Source organism: Arachis ipaensis, chromosome B6 (assembly GCF_059453495.1).
Source record: "Arachis ipaensis isolate K30076 ecotype BB chromosome B6, ASM5945349v1, whole genome shotgun sequence".
Classification (NCBI taxonomy): Eukaryota; Viridiplantae; Streptophyta; class Magnoliopsida; order Fabales; family Fabaceae; genus Arachis; species Arachis ipaensis.
In genome coordinates, this window is record NC_142441.1 from 11,061,428 (window position 1) to 11,077,565 (window position 16,138).

Below are 16,138 nucleotides of genomic sequence, written 5' to 3' on the forward strand. Positions count from 1 at the left end.
CGTCATTCCCTTATAATTCAACTTGATTACCCTTTCCGGGTCCTGACCAAACTTTTTATCAAACTCTTCTCATCCTTCTTAATATCGAATAATCTTAAAATCAACCCAACTCTAACATTAAATCAATCACATCACACGAGGATTGAACTTTAACTTCTCGAACTCATGACTATCACTAAGACATCCTCGACACTCTATTTTCTTTTCTATTTTTAATATAGCAAATGAACTCGGAATTGCACAAACTTTATGTCCAGGCGTTCATATTGAAATAAGCTTTCTAACAAACTAAATATCATAATTTTCTGATTTTTCTAGCCTCAGGAATAAAGGAAAAACCGTGACTGCTCTGCAGTGCATAAAACCAGAAAAACAGCAGCAGCATGTGATATTCAAAATTCAATATAAAATCCAAGTTAAATCCAATGACTTTGAAAATTAATGTAGTTAAAATTTACTCATCCAGGTTTCTTTCTCAATTGGTTCTGAGTCAATACCATTTTTAATGAAAAAGTTACATTACCTGGAAGTTAAGTAAAAATGAGACAAAATCTGTTTTAAAAACCAACAAGCTTAGTACCTTTCAATTGGAATAACTTTTATTACAAAACTCCAATTAAGCTAAATTTTGATTTGAGAACCCCTAGCTCATCTAAAAACAAGTGTGTCTTGGTTGCAACCCAATTTCTATTTAATTCTAAGAGTTACAAGCATTGGAAGTTGATGCATAGCTTGCTGAAATCTGTTTCTTTTTAGTTTTGACCACCAATATTCAAAAATTCACAGCTCCCAATCCTCAACTCTTAAAATTCTGAAATTTTAGAGAACTAAAGAAAGTTAATCAAATTTTATAACAAAATTGGTTTCGCTCCAAGACTCAACTCGTAAAAGTCGCAGCAAGACAAACAAGTTGCTGCCTGTTTGATCTTTTCTGCTGCTGGACAGATTTAACAACCTAACTTTAAAAATTTGCCATAAATTGTATATTTAACAAAAAAGTCCCAAAATTTCCAGTTTAGTTCCTTATATTCCCAAGTTTAGCCCAAACTTGGTCTCATGCAATTCCGATCATTACATAATTAGTTACAGCATATACAATACCACCACAACACAACTCTACATCCTTATTAACAAACACCAATTCTAATCCATCATAAATAAATATAAGAGCACACTATTAATAGCTTTCACACCTCATAATTCTAATATATAAATTCACTAACAAATCTATTCTAACAACATTACAAGGCTAATCATTAAATACAACAAACAATCCAACTTATTCTATGGTTCCTCTAACCTGAGTTTTCACAACACCGTAAATATTAAACGTGCGAAACTTAAACCATACCTTGGCCGATCACTTAATTCACCCAAGGCAGCTTCTCAACATAAAATCACAGCCCCTCCAAGCTCAATCAAACAGCCCCAAAGCAAGCCTTGTCACCAACAAAGCTCCAAGTAATCCAAATTCAAGTTCAATGCATAAACACCCTCTTAAACTACACCTAATACACATATATATGTTCCAATTCAGTTCTCTATTACCAAAAACAAGATTGAGCTAGGGTTAGGGTGTTCTTACCATACCCATATGCTCAATAGCTTGAGCCCACAAGTTCCGGAATCTAACTTGAACCTAGAACACAAAAATTAGACAAGATTCACTATAGGTTTTCAAGTTTACCAAAGAAAGAGGGATAGAGATTCTGAACTCAATAGAAGGCTTACCAGAGAAATTGTTTGGATAGAAAGGTAGAGCTCGACGCGCTGAGCGCGTGGCCGCGAACGGTGCGGCAATCGGAGCCCGGATGAGGAAGTTATGGTAGTTGGAAGGAATGGTGAGGGTTAGGTTTCTTCTCTTCTCCCCCTTGCTGTGTTTTTCGTTGCTGTGGTGAAATGGAGAAGATGAAGCTGCTGCTTCATTTATGTTAGGGGCCCGGTTGAACCCATGGGTCCGGTTTGGGCCCCGGTTCAACCGGTTCGGCCCTTCCGGTCCGATTTTGGGCCAAATTATCGAAATTGGTATCAAAATTTTCGTTTCGACGAGCTCTATCCTATTTCAATATTAGTTTTGTATTTTTAACTTTCCTAATTAAAATTCAATATATTAACTAATAATTTACCGATTTTAGCGGGGTTTACATCCTACCCACCTAATTAGGAATTTTGTCCTCAAAATTCAGAGGGAGTTACCTGAAAAGAGGTGTGGGTAGTCCTTTCGCATCTCTGATTCAAGCTCCCAGGTATGTTCTTCAATACCTGCCCGACTCCAAGCTACTTTCACCAAAGAAACTTCCTTTCCGCGGAGACGTTTGGTGCTGGTATCATCAATCCTAACCGGAGTTACTGGAAGCGTCAGGTCTTCTCTCACTTGGACTGATTCCGGTTCTAGGACATGACTAGGATCAAAAGTGTATTTACGAAGCTGCGATACATGGAACACGTCATGCAGGTTCGAAAGATGTGGTGGTAACGCGATCCTATACGCCACTGGTCCAATTCTCTTCAGGATTTCAAACGGTCCAATGTAACGGGGATTTAACTTCTTGGTTTTGATGGACCTCCCTATTCCAGTGGTTGGAGTAACCTTCAAGAAGACGTACTCTCCTTCCTCAAATTCTAGAGGCTTCCGTCTTCGGTCTGCATAGCTCTTCTGACGGCTTTGAGCTTCAAGCATTCGACTCCGAATTCTCTTTATTTGCTCAGTGGTTTCACTTACCATTTCAGGTCCTATCAAGCTCTTTTCTCCTGCTTCGTACCAACATAATGGAGACTGGCATTTTCTTCCATACAAAGCCTCATATGGAGCCATTCCAATACTTGCATGATAGCTATTGTTATAAGCAAATTCTACCAAAGGCATATATCGATCCCAGCTCGCCGGTTGATCCAAAACACAAGCTCTTAACATGTCTTCCAAGGTTTGGATTGTTCTTTCTGATTGGCCATCCGTCTGAGGATGATAGGCAGTGCTTAAGCTCAATTGAGTGCCAAAAGCTCGTTGAAATGCACCCCAGAACCGTGATGTAAAGCGAGGATCTCTATCCGATACAATGGTGGAAGGTACGCCATGTAACCTCACAATCTCCTTTATATATAAGCGCGCCAACTCCTCCATAGAACAACTTATCCGAATAGGCAGAAAATGAGCTGATTTGGTCAATCGGTCTATAACCACCCAAATAGCATCACAACCGGTCCGAGTCCTTGGTAAGCCCAAAACAAAATCCATAGCAATGCTCTCCCATTTCCACTGTGGAATCTCCAAAGGTTGAAGGGTTCCTGCTGGCTTTTGGTGTTCGATCTTAACTTTCTGACAAGTTAGGCATTTAGAAACATGTAACGCCACATCATTTTTCATTCCTGGCCACCAGAACATCGTTTTTAAGTCTTGGTACATCTTAGTGCTTCCAGGATGAATGGAGAACCCGCTCTTATGAGCTTCCTTCAATATGTTATGTCGCAAATCCCCAACATCTGGCACAATTATCCGGCCCTTGAACCTCCACAATCCATCTCTATCTTCTGACACTCTCCATTGCTTGCCTTTCTCAATCGCCGGCAAAATCTTATACAATTCTTGGTCGTTCTGATGAGCCTTTATCAGTTCAGCCTTGAATTCGCTTGAGATCTGTAATTGGCTTAAGCATAAAGTCCCAAACTCTTCTCTGATTCCCAATTTCAATCCTTCGAAGGCTCTCAACAACTCTTCCTCTCTCAGCATCATCCAAGCAGCACATAGGGATTTTCTACTCAAGGCATCCGCCACTACATTCGCCTTTCCCGGATGATAGTTTAGCTCGAAGTCATAATCCTTCAGAAGTTCCATCCACCTCCTCTGACGCATATTCAATTCTTTTTGTTCAAACAGGTACTTCAGACTCTTATGGTCCGAGAAGACTTGAAATTTCACTCCATAGAGATAATGCCTCCAAATCTTCAAGGCAAAGACAACGGCTGCAAGTTCCAAATCATGAGTCGGATAGTTTCTTTCATGAGGTCTTAATTGACGTGAGGCATAAGCTACAACCTTATGATGCTGCATCAACACGCATCCTAAACCTTTCAAGGATGCATCACAGTACACCTCGAATGGTTCTCTCGGCTCAGGCAACACTAGTACAGGGGCGGTAGTCAATATCTGCTTTAAGGCAAGGAAACTCTCCTCACACTCGGGAGTCCACACAAAAGGAACATCCTTCCTGGTCAGCTTCGTTAAGGGTAAAGAGAGCTGTGAAAACCCTTTAATGAACCTTCGATAATAACCCGCCAAGCCTAAGAAACTCCTGATTTCCGTCACTGAAGTTGGCCGCTCCCAATTCATCACCGCCTCAACCTTAGCGGGATCCACTGCTATTCCTTGTTTACTTACCACATGGCCAAGAAATTTCACCTCAGACTTCCAGAACTCACACTTGGATAGCTTGGCATACAACTTCCTATCCTTCAGAATTTGTAGCACTGTTCGCAAGTGTTCAGCATGCTCATCCTCAGTCTTAGAATAGATAAGAATGTCGTCAATAAACACAACAACAAACTTATCCAGATATGGATGGAAAATTCTGTTCATGTAATCCATGAATATCGCCGGAGCGTTAGTTAGTCCGAAGGACATCACGGTATATTCATAGTGGCCATAGCGCGTTCTGAAGGCAGTCTTTGGGATATCCTCATCTCTAACCCTTATCTGGTGGTATCCGGATCGTAGATCAATCTTGGAGAACACGCCAGCTCCCTGTAATTGGTCCATCAGGTCATCAATCCTTGGCAGCGGATATTTATTCTTCACTGTAACCTTATTCAGCTGCCTATAGTCAACACATAAGCGCATGGTTCCATCTTTCTTCTTCACCAATAATACTGGCGCACCCCACGGAGATACACTTGGTCGGATAAAATTCTTACCCAACAGATCCTCCAGTTGAGACTTCAATTCGGCCATTTCTAGAGGCGACATCCTGTAAGGAGCACTCGAGATTGGTCCGGCCCCAGGTACTAAATCAATAGCAAACTCAACTTCCCGTTTCGGTGGAAATTCATCAATATCATCAGGGAACACCTCCGGAAACTCACACACAACTGGGATTTGTTCCAAATCTTGATCATCACCCGAAACACCCGCAGCTAGCAACAATATCCCCTGACATTCAGCCCCAGAACAGTTCACCATCATGGAATTCAAGTAGTAGTTATTCACTACAACCGGCCCTTCAGTGTCTTCAGGCATGAAATACACTGTTTTCGCCGAGCAATCTAATAGAACGCGGTTCTTGGATAACCAGTCCAATCCCAGAATGAGATCAAGACCAGTCATCGTCAAACAAATTAAGTTATGCACGAAATCACGCCCTTGTACTCGAAAAGGAACTTGGGGGCACCCTAATCTAGTCACCATAGCCTCGTGGGTAGCATTATATACCTTTAAATCATACCCCAGTACTACTATTTTCAATCCTAGCTTATCAGCCTTCTCAAATGCAATAAAAGTATGTGAAGCTCCAGAATCAAACAAAGCATTCAAAGTTTTACCCGCCATCTCACATTTACCTCGGATCAATGCCTCTGACCCCTCAGCGCCTATAGAAGAAGTAGTGTATACCCTTCCTGGTTGCTGCACCCTGCCTGTCTCATATCTCTTCTTCTCGGGGCAACCACTAGCCAAGTGTCCCGGCTGCCCACAGGAGTAACAGACTCCAGTCCCAAACCTACATTGTCCTGAATGATACTTTCCACATCTGTGGCAACTCATATCCTGCTGTGGCTGCTTACCCTGTCTCCTTCCCTGATTAGCATTGGTATTAGGCCTCCTGGAGTTGCCTTGCCCCTGATTATTCTGAGGAACAAAGCTACCACGCTTGAACTGTCTGCCTCTGGGTGCAAAATTTCTCCCTGTGGTCCTCTGGAATGGCATCCTCATACCCCCTTTTTCTGCTGCAGCCCTTCTAACACAATCCTCTGCCACCCTGCTCCTATTTACCAACTCAGAAAACACCCGAATCTGCATAGGCGCCACAAAGCTCTGAATGTCACTCCTAAGGCCTCCTTCATACTTTATGCATTTCCACTCAGCAAAGTCCTCAGGAGCTCCCTGACAGATGCGTGAGAAGCGGCACAATTCCTCAAACTTACTGGTATACTCAGTGATGGTCATCTGTCCCTGTTTAAGCTGAAGGAGTTCGAGTTCTCTGGCATTTCTAACTGAAGTGGGGAAATATTTTTTATAGAATTCATCTCGGAACAACTCCCAAGATATCACAATCCCATCAGGTTGCAAAATGCGCCTCATGCCCTGCCACCAGTGCTGAGCTTCACCATGCAACTGATAGGTCCCAAACTCAACCCACTGCTCATCCGGAACCTGTTGAGCCTGTAATGCTCGCTCAATGGCCTGTATCCAATTATCAGCATCAGTCGGATTCGAGGTCCCTCTGAAAGTTGGAGGGTGAACCTTCAGGAAGGAATGCAGTGACATAGGACCATTCTCACCATTATTGCCATTATTTCCATTATTAATTTGATTTCCCAGGGCTTCAGCTGTTGCTTGCATTGCTGCTGCCATATTGCCTAATGCAGCCATGAAGTCTATAGGATTAGGAGTGTTTCCTGATGCCTCAGGCATGGCATTGCCTATTCGGCCTCTACCTCGCCCGCGTCCGCGTCCGCGAGTAGACATCTGGTCCCTATACACACCAAACAGGTGATATCAAGTTGATCAGTCTCAATATCGCAAGTTCAGTGCTTTAAGTCCCAAATGCATGCTCAGGAACGTTTATGCCACATACATCAATTAGATATCCTAATAGCACATAAACACATACACAGAGAATGCACAAAAGCACAATCAGTCCGTCCTCAGGCTCTATAGGAACGAACAGCTCTGATACCATAATGTAACACCCTACTACACAGTGTTTTATGCTTAAGTCATAGAACAGAGGTAGTGTGGTATTACAGACCTTTAATAGTAAGGATATACATATAATACTGAAAGAAATAATATACTAGGAGCCTTGAAACAGAGCGGGTAAACAAAAATCGCAAAATAAAAAGCGCAACGCTCAAGGAATAGGATTACTTGCGTGCTAAGAAACCTAATAGGAACATGATAAAACAATAAACGAAGGGATAAAGAAAAGCCAAGGAACAACATAACTAGCCTCTGACTCAGCCTGCGAAGCTAAGGCTGGCCGGAGGATACATATATACATATAAACATACATAAGTGTCCCCAAAATATACCAAAATACCAAAGTAAACTCCTATCTCTCCCTCAACCTCTAAGAGGAGCAGCATACATAAGTTACTTGGAGAGTAAGCTACACATATACATACATATATACAAATAGAAACCAAAATATACCCAAGGACTACTTCGCTTTCCAGAATCCAGACGCCTAGCGAGGAGCCTCTCGACCTGCATCTGAGAAACAACAATACAATATGGAATGAGAACCGGAGGTTCTCAGCATGGTAAAAGTGCCACGCGTATAAGAAATACGGTCCTGAGAATGCCATAGGCAATCCTAGAACTCCGTTATTCAATTAACCAACTTAAGTACTAAACAGAAGCCATAAACAGGGGTAGGTATTCTAAATCTGCCTAACTTACTCAAGTTCAAGCTTAACCTAACATCAAACCATTTCCTCCGTTTTCTCCATCCTTTCATCATTCAGAATGTAACAGAAACAAGCAACCAAACAAGTTCACGCACAAGTAATGATCAAATAGTACAAATAACAAGTATAACAAATAGCAGGTAATATATATCAATTAGGCATACCCAAAAAAATGCATAGCAATCAATACAAACAAATGCATATGATGCATGCCTGTCCTATGGCTGATGGGGCCCATCTGTCGGTTATCCAGCCAACCCGACAAGTCCGAAAACCTTAGACTGTCCCCCGTCGCGCATCCCCAAGAGTCTATGCATAGAGTTCACATTCAATCATCATATAATCACTCAATGGGGGCTATCCATACCCGGGAATTTATACGTGCCCGGTCACCCTTACGACGTAGGGTCAACAGAGTATCGAGATTCAACCTGGAACACGTGGTGGCGAGCCACGGCTCTTACCCAGGGAACTCGTATCTCAGATAGCATTATTCATAAGCCATTTCATAGTCATAATCATTATTTAATCATTCATCAAGCCATGGCATATTAACTCCTTTTATTAACAACCTCCCTTTCACATTTTTCATCGTCATTCCCTTATAATTCAACTTGATTACCCTTTCCGGGTCCTGACCAAACTTTTTATCAAACTCTTCTCATCCTTCTTAATATCGAATAATCTTAAAATCAACCCAACTCTAACATTAAATCAATCACATCACACGAGGATTGAACTTTAACTTCTCGAACTCATGACTATCACTAAGACATCCTCGACACTCTATTTTCTTTTCTATTTTTAATATAGCAAATGAACTCGGAATTGCACAAACTTTATGTCCAGGCGTTCATATTGAAATAAGCTTTCTAACAAACTAAATATCATAATTTTCTGATTTTTCTAGCCTCAGGAATAAAGGAAAAACCGTGACTGCTCTGCAGTGCATAAAACCAGAAAAACAGCAGCAGCATGTGATATTCAAAATTCAATATAAAATCCAAGTTAAATCCAATGACTTTGAAAATTAATGTAGTTAAAATTTACTCATCCAGGTTTCTTTCTCAATTGGTTCTGAGTCAATACCATTTTTAATGAAAAAGTTACATTACCTGGAAGTTAAGTAAAAATGAGACAAAATCTGTTTTAAAAACCAACAAGCTTAGTACCTTTCAATTGGAATAACTTTTATTACAAAACTCCAATTAAGCTAAATTTTGATTTGAGAACCCCTAGCTCATCTAAAAACAAGTGTGTCTTGGTTGCAACCCAATTTCTATTTAATTCTAAGAGTTACAAGCATTGGAAGTTGATGCATAGCTTGCTGAAATCTGTTTCTTTTTAGTTTTGACCACCAATATTCAAAAATTCACAGCTCCCAATCCTCAACTCTTAAAATTCTGAAATTTTAGAGAACTAAAGAAAGTTAATCAAATTTTATAACAAAATTGGTTTCGCTCCAAGACTCAACTCGTAAAAGTCGCAGCAAGACAAACAAGTTGCTGCCTGTTTGATCTTTTCTGCTGCTGGACAGATTTAACAACCTAACTTTAAAAATTTGCCATAAATTGTATATTTAACAAAAAAGTCCCAAAATTTCCAGTTTAGTTCCTTATATTCCCAAGTTTAGCCCAAACTTGGTCTCATGCAATTCCGATCATTACATAATTAGTTACAGCATATACAATACCACCACAACACAACTCTACATCCTTATTAACAAACACCAATTCTAATCCATCATAAATAAATATAAGAGCACACTATTAATAGCTTTCACACCTCATAATTCTAATATATAAATTCACTAACAAATCTATTCTAACAACATTACAAGGCTAATCATTAAATACAACAAACAATCCAACTTATTCTATGGTTCCTCTAACCTGAGTTTTCACAACACCGTAAATATTAAACGTGCGAAACTTAAACCATACCTTGGCCGATCACTTAATTCACCCAAGGCAGCTTCTCAACATAAAATCACAGCCCCTCCAAGCTCAATCAAACAGCCCCAAAGCAAGCCTTGTCACCAACAAAGCTCCAAGTAATCCAAATTCAAGTTCAATGCATAAACACCCTCTTAAACTACACCTAATACACATATATATGTTCCAATTCAGTTCTCTATTACCAAAAACAAGATTGAGCTAGGGTTAGGGTGTTCTTACCATACCCATATGCTCAATAGCTTGAGCCCACAAGTTCCGGAATCTAACTTGAACCTAGAACACAAAAATTAGACAAGATTCACTATAGGTTTTCAAGTTTACCAAAGAAAGAGGGATAGAGATTCTGAACTCAATAGAAGGCTTACCAGAGAAATTGTTTGGATAGAAAGGTAGAGCTCGACGCGCTGAGCGCGTGGCCGCGAACGGTGCGGCAATCGGAGCCCGGATGAGGAAGTTATGGTAGTTGGAAGGAATGGTGAGGGTTAGGTTTCTTCTCTTCTCCCCCTTGCTGTGTTTTTCGTTGCTGTGGTGAAATGGAGAAGATGAAGCTGCTGCTTCATTTATGTTAGGGGCCCGGTTGAACCCATGGGTCCGGTTTGGGCCCCGGTTCAACCGGTTCGGCCCTTCCGGTCCGATTTTGGGCCAAATTATCGAAATTGGTATCAAAATTTTCGTTTCGACGAGCTCTATCCTATTTCAATATTAGTTTTGTATTTTTAACTTTCCTAATTAAAATTCAATATATTAACTAATAATTTACCGATTTTAGCGGGGTTTACATACTATATATAGATGGCCACACAAAATTATAAGAATCATAATTCTTATTACTCTTGCTATTTCAACTCTTTCCTTCTTCTTTTTTTTTCTTTATGTATAATTTCTTTTATGTATAAATGTACCCAAAATGAGAAAGTACGGATGAGTGTTTTATTAATTGTTTGTTTGATAAATATATCTCAATTTAGACATTCTACTAATGTGGATGGAAGTTGACCTGTAGCAATTCAAAGTTGCCAATGTATTTTTTTTATAGTAGACTTGTGGATAGAAGAATATTTGTTAAAATGAATATACTCATTGTAATAAAAAAATTTTTCAGTTGTTATATTTTTATGTTAGTCGTGTAAATTCTTTAAAGGCACAAGATAATAAAATAGGTTGACTTTAATATCATTAGAAGCTAAATTTAATGGTTCAAACAAGCACCACTAATTATGTTAAAAAAGTAATTTGTAATAATAATGTGATTTACATATTAATTTTTTTGAGTAAATTCATTTCAAAATGTAGAAATTAGACTTAATTACGCTAAAATTTTAAAGGTAATATAGAATTTGACAACAAATTTAACACTCATTAAGGAAATAAATTTATTTATGGCTATTTCCTAATTATAAATAATAACAAGACTTATGAAAAAATATTAATGTCATCATTCTTATTAATTAAATCATAATATTAGATAGTTGATAGCTTAATAGGCGAAAATTATTAAATAATTACGTAAAAATTAGCAACGAACAAGCAATAAGAATTTAAAAAAAAATCTATTATATAATGCCAATTTCATAATTAAAATATGTCTTATATCATATTCTCATATATTCTATTTATTATCTATTCTATTATATAAAAATCAGGTTTCTGCACTTAATGATGGAGTTGACGTGACATGCATGCTTATAAGAGTGTTTAGCTATTTGTTTCTTTTAAGTCATTAAATACAATTTATTATGATAAATCAACTATATCAACTAATTTATTTGATTAGATATTTAAATATCACATAATTTATTATAATTTATATCAAATTGATTTGGTAGTATTTTTTAATTTATTTCTTTTAATGTTTTGTTAGTATTTTTAATTTATTTTTTAATTTATTAAATCAAATTAATTATACTAATTATTTGTATTAATTAATTAATCATTAAAATAACAAATTTATGCATAAAATAGGTTCTCAATATATTTTTCACTAATAATGAAATCAAATCAAATCATATATATTGAGCTAAAATTAAATCATGTGAATTAAGAACTAAAATAAAATAAGATGACTTTTTATTTATTCAAATTGAATGCAATAAATAAAATTAATTTTGTTAGATAATCATAGTCTTCTGGTCTTCTATATATAGATAGCCATACAAAATTATAAAAATAATCATTTTTATCACTTTTGCTATTTCAACTCTTTTTTTTATGTATAAATATACTCAAAATGAGAAGGTATGGATGAGTGTTTCATTAATTATTGTTTGTTTGACAAATATTATAGTCTGAAAATGTCTCAATTTAAGCATTCTATCGCTATCGATAGAAGTTGAACCTATAGTAATTCATGGTGACCATGATATTTTTTATAGTATTATATAAAAAAAATTTAGTATAAAAAATATTTTTTAAAATGAATATACCCATTGTAATTAATTTTCTTTGTCAATCTGTTATCTTTTACCTAACAAATAATATCCATGTTGAATATATTATTTTCATCAGAAGCCATACATAATTGATTGATAATTCTATATATAAAAATACTGATGTGGTAACTAAATACCATATTGTTATCTCTCTAAAGTTAATTCTCCTATGATTATGCAAATATGATTCTCCTATGATTATGCGAATGTATAGCACTATCAGATAAAAATTGATTGGATTATATTTATGTCCAACGAGGTAGGTGATCTTTTAGACCTAATCACGATGAGTTGAGGAAGATTTGAAAAATACTAACAATACAAATACTTTTTATTTTTAATACCCAATAATAAATATATAAATTAAAATTAATATTGTTTTGTACAAAATCATAAAATGTATAACATACTCAAAAAATATCCAATCCGTATTAACTGTTATTGTTTATCAGTTACATTATGACAAATTTGGTTATTAAAAAAATTAAAATTAACTTAAATATACACAATATTATTTTATACTTTTTATTTTTATTATCATAAAAAGTCATACATATTATAAGAGAACCTCATCTTTTTACTAACGGTTCTTCCATTCAATGGTTTCTATAAAAAAAACATAATAATATTGTGTTTGGCAAGAATATATGAGATTTTGAAAGGTTAAAACATAGGTTTAGTCCTTAACATATTCGTAGATGAAGTGTAGAGTAGATAAAAAGATAGCTAATAAAAAAGAATAAATTACCATTTGTATCCATGAAAGATACAAACACTGACAAATGTATCCATATAAGAATAAAACGACAATTGTACCCACGGAAGATAGCTTCTGTGTGCCAAGAATACCCTAACAGACCAATTGTGTAACCAACGTCTAGGTACTCTTGGCATACAGAAGCCATCTTCCGTGGTTATAATTGTCATTTTATTCTTATATGGGTACATTTGTCAACATCTGTATCTTTTATGGGTACAAATGGTAATTTATTCAATAAAAAATAAATGGTTAAAGCTTTCTCAATACTAACCGTCATAGTGTATGACAAGTGTTCTATAATTTTTTTAGATTTGATTGTTTCTTTATTATTATATGTTGTTCTATTTAATTTATGCTAAAAAGACTTGTGATAATTATCTTATCGTGGTAGTGTAAAAGTTGTAAGTGTTATATTTACTTTGTATGCTCTTAAATCTCATATCCTTGATGGATATTTGTGACTGAGTAATTATTAAAAGAAATAATTGGTTTAATATCTATTTTATATTCTATTTAATTATAATAATGAGTAAATATTTTTTTTCAAAATAAATAATACAATTTTTCATAAAAACAACATTTAAATAATTGTAAAATTAGATTATAGGGTAAAAAACGTTATTAAGCCATGGGAGGAAACATTTTACTCAAATCAGCCAAAATGAATTCTGATACACCATTCCACCAAATAACACTTTTATATAATCCGAATCAATAAAATTCGAATTAGGTTTACACGTAATTCGAATTGAATCACATCGAATTACTCCCAAGCAATATTCGAACGTAGTTCGAATCAAGTAGTATCGAATTATGCATGCATAGTTCGAGTTATATTAACTCGAATTACTTGGAGCACGTGGCCTAGGGTAGCTCGAATCCAATTGATTCGAATTACGTGCATTTTGGTTGCAATAGGTAGTTCGAGTGGAATTGATTCGAATTACAAGTGTTTCACCTATATAAGGAGTTCGAACCAAGTTCATTCGAATCACTTCTTCATTTTTAAACCCCACCAAATCACAGAGAAAACGACCAACAATCGGGCCGACAAAGACCGGAGCGGCATATTCAGGCGATGGGGACGATTCGGGGAGGCTTTACCGTTTGGATGGAGTTGCTCATATCGCCGAGGTGATCAACAACGAGGTTAGTGGTTTCTGATATTGCGCTGTTGATAGCTTTTTTTGTTAGTGGTTAATGGTAGTCTTTGATGATAGCCGTTTATGATAGTGGTATTTGTTAGTGGTTTAGGATAGTGATTTTTATCAGCGGTTTAGGATAGTGGTAATAGCCTAGTGGTTTATGTTAATGGTTTTTGATAGTGGTTTAGGATAGTGGTCTAGCCTAATGGTTTTTGTTAATGGTTTTTGATAGTGGTTTACGTTATTGTTATCGGTTTAGGATAGTGGTATAGGCTAGTGGTTTTTGTTAATGGTTTTTGATAGTGGTTTATGCTAGTGTTAGTGGTTTTTGTTAATGGTTTTTGCATGTGGATTATGTTAGCGCTTTTTGTTAATGATTTTTGTTAATGGTTTTTGCATGTGGATTATGTTAGCGGTTTTTGTTAATTATTTTTGTTAATGATTTTTGCATGTGGATAATTTTAGTGGTTTTTGTTAATGATTTTTGCATGTGGATTATGTTAGTGGTTTTTGTTAATGGTTTTTGTTAACGGTTAATGATTACCTTTTTGGTTCTTTACGACGTGAATTTTATATGTTAGTGGTATTTTAATTTGTTCTAATTATGCGGTTCATCTGTTGGCTAGCCCCAGCGTTGCATATCGAGCGTGCGGCGGCAGCAGGGGATGCGTCTTGATGATAGGTACGTTCCGTACTTGCAGATGGCCGGATTATACCATCTTGCGAGACTGAACGACAGATGGTTCCGCATAGACGAGCCCCTTGTGAGTGCATTCGTCGAGAGGTGGCGGCCTGAGACGCACACCTTCCACATGCCGTTCGGAGAGTGCACCATCACGCTTCAGGACGTCGCGTACCAGCTAGGGTTGCCAGTGGACGGACATTACGTTAGTGGTTTCCTGACAGACTTCCACCTATACATTGAGGGTGGCCGGCCAGCTTGGCAGTGGTTTCATGAGTTGCTCGGCGTCTTACCTCCTGAAAACCAAATTAAAAAATTTGCAGTGAACTGCACCTGGTTCCAGGAGACTTTTGGGGAGTGCCCCGACGGGGCCGATGAGGAGACAGTTAGGCGCTTTGCCCGTGCCTATATCATGATGTTGTTGGGCACCCAGCTGTTTGCCAACAAGTCCGGCAATCGTATACACATCAGATGGCTACCCTTCGTTGCTAGGCTTGAGGAGATGGGTGGCTACAGTTGAGGATCGGCGGCACTAGCGTGGTTGTACCAGTGCATGTGCCGAGTGACCAACAGACATGTCGTGAAGTTAGGTGGGCCATTACAGTTACTCCAGTCGTGGATCTTTTGGCAGTTTCCTGGTTTTAGGCCTCGTGGGTATGATGCGTTTAGCTGGCCCCTTTCCTCGAGGTACCACTATTGTTTTCTACTATGTATTCTTGTTGTAGTTATTTTCAATTTTGCAAGCAATTTAATGGCTTTTAAATTCATTCATGAATGTAGTACAATGTTTAACTTCTTAAGCAGGTGGTCAGGTTACAATCCTGGGATTAGCAACAAGGGACCTCGGGTGCAGAATGTTCGACTGAGGATCGACTTGCTACAGCCTCGGGATGTAAGTGCGCTAAGCTCATATTTATATTTAATACTTGTTTCAGTCTATATCGTTTAACAAATTCGTCAAATGGATTTCATTTGCTTTTTTCAATTTATATGTATGCCCTATAGCGCACTCGACGTCATCCAGGTTGTCCATCCGGAGGTCTTGGAGCCTAGGCATACGATGTTATGGCGGTGTGTGACGTCCCTGATATATTTTGCGGTGGTTGAGTGGCATCAGGTTGATAGAGTGTTACCGCAGTTTGGCGGCGTACAGCCCCCACTGCATCCCGCCCTGAACATCGACTTCTTGATGTCGAAGGACGGGAGAGGAGGTGACCGTTGGTTCCCGTCCCACTTACAGTACTGGCATCTTCACTGGGAGACTCGAGCGGAGCACATTTTACAGTTCGACATCGTGGCCGACCCGAGTCCGTCGCATGAGTTCTTGGGATGGTGGCATCAGCACGGAAAGAGATTCTTGTCACCAGAGATGTACTTGGGGGATCAGAGAGGTATTCCTATTCCGGACGAGGCGACGCAGAGGGGTGCCGGCCGAGTTCCTGATATGGAGCGAGTCGACGACGTTCCTGACAGGCGTCGGGACACGTCGTAGCCAGCGTGAGTGGCGGTAGCTGGATCATGCTATGGAGGAGGGTGATGAGGCT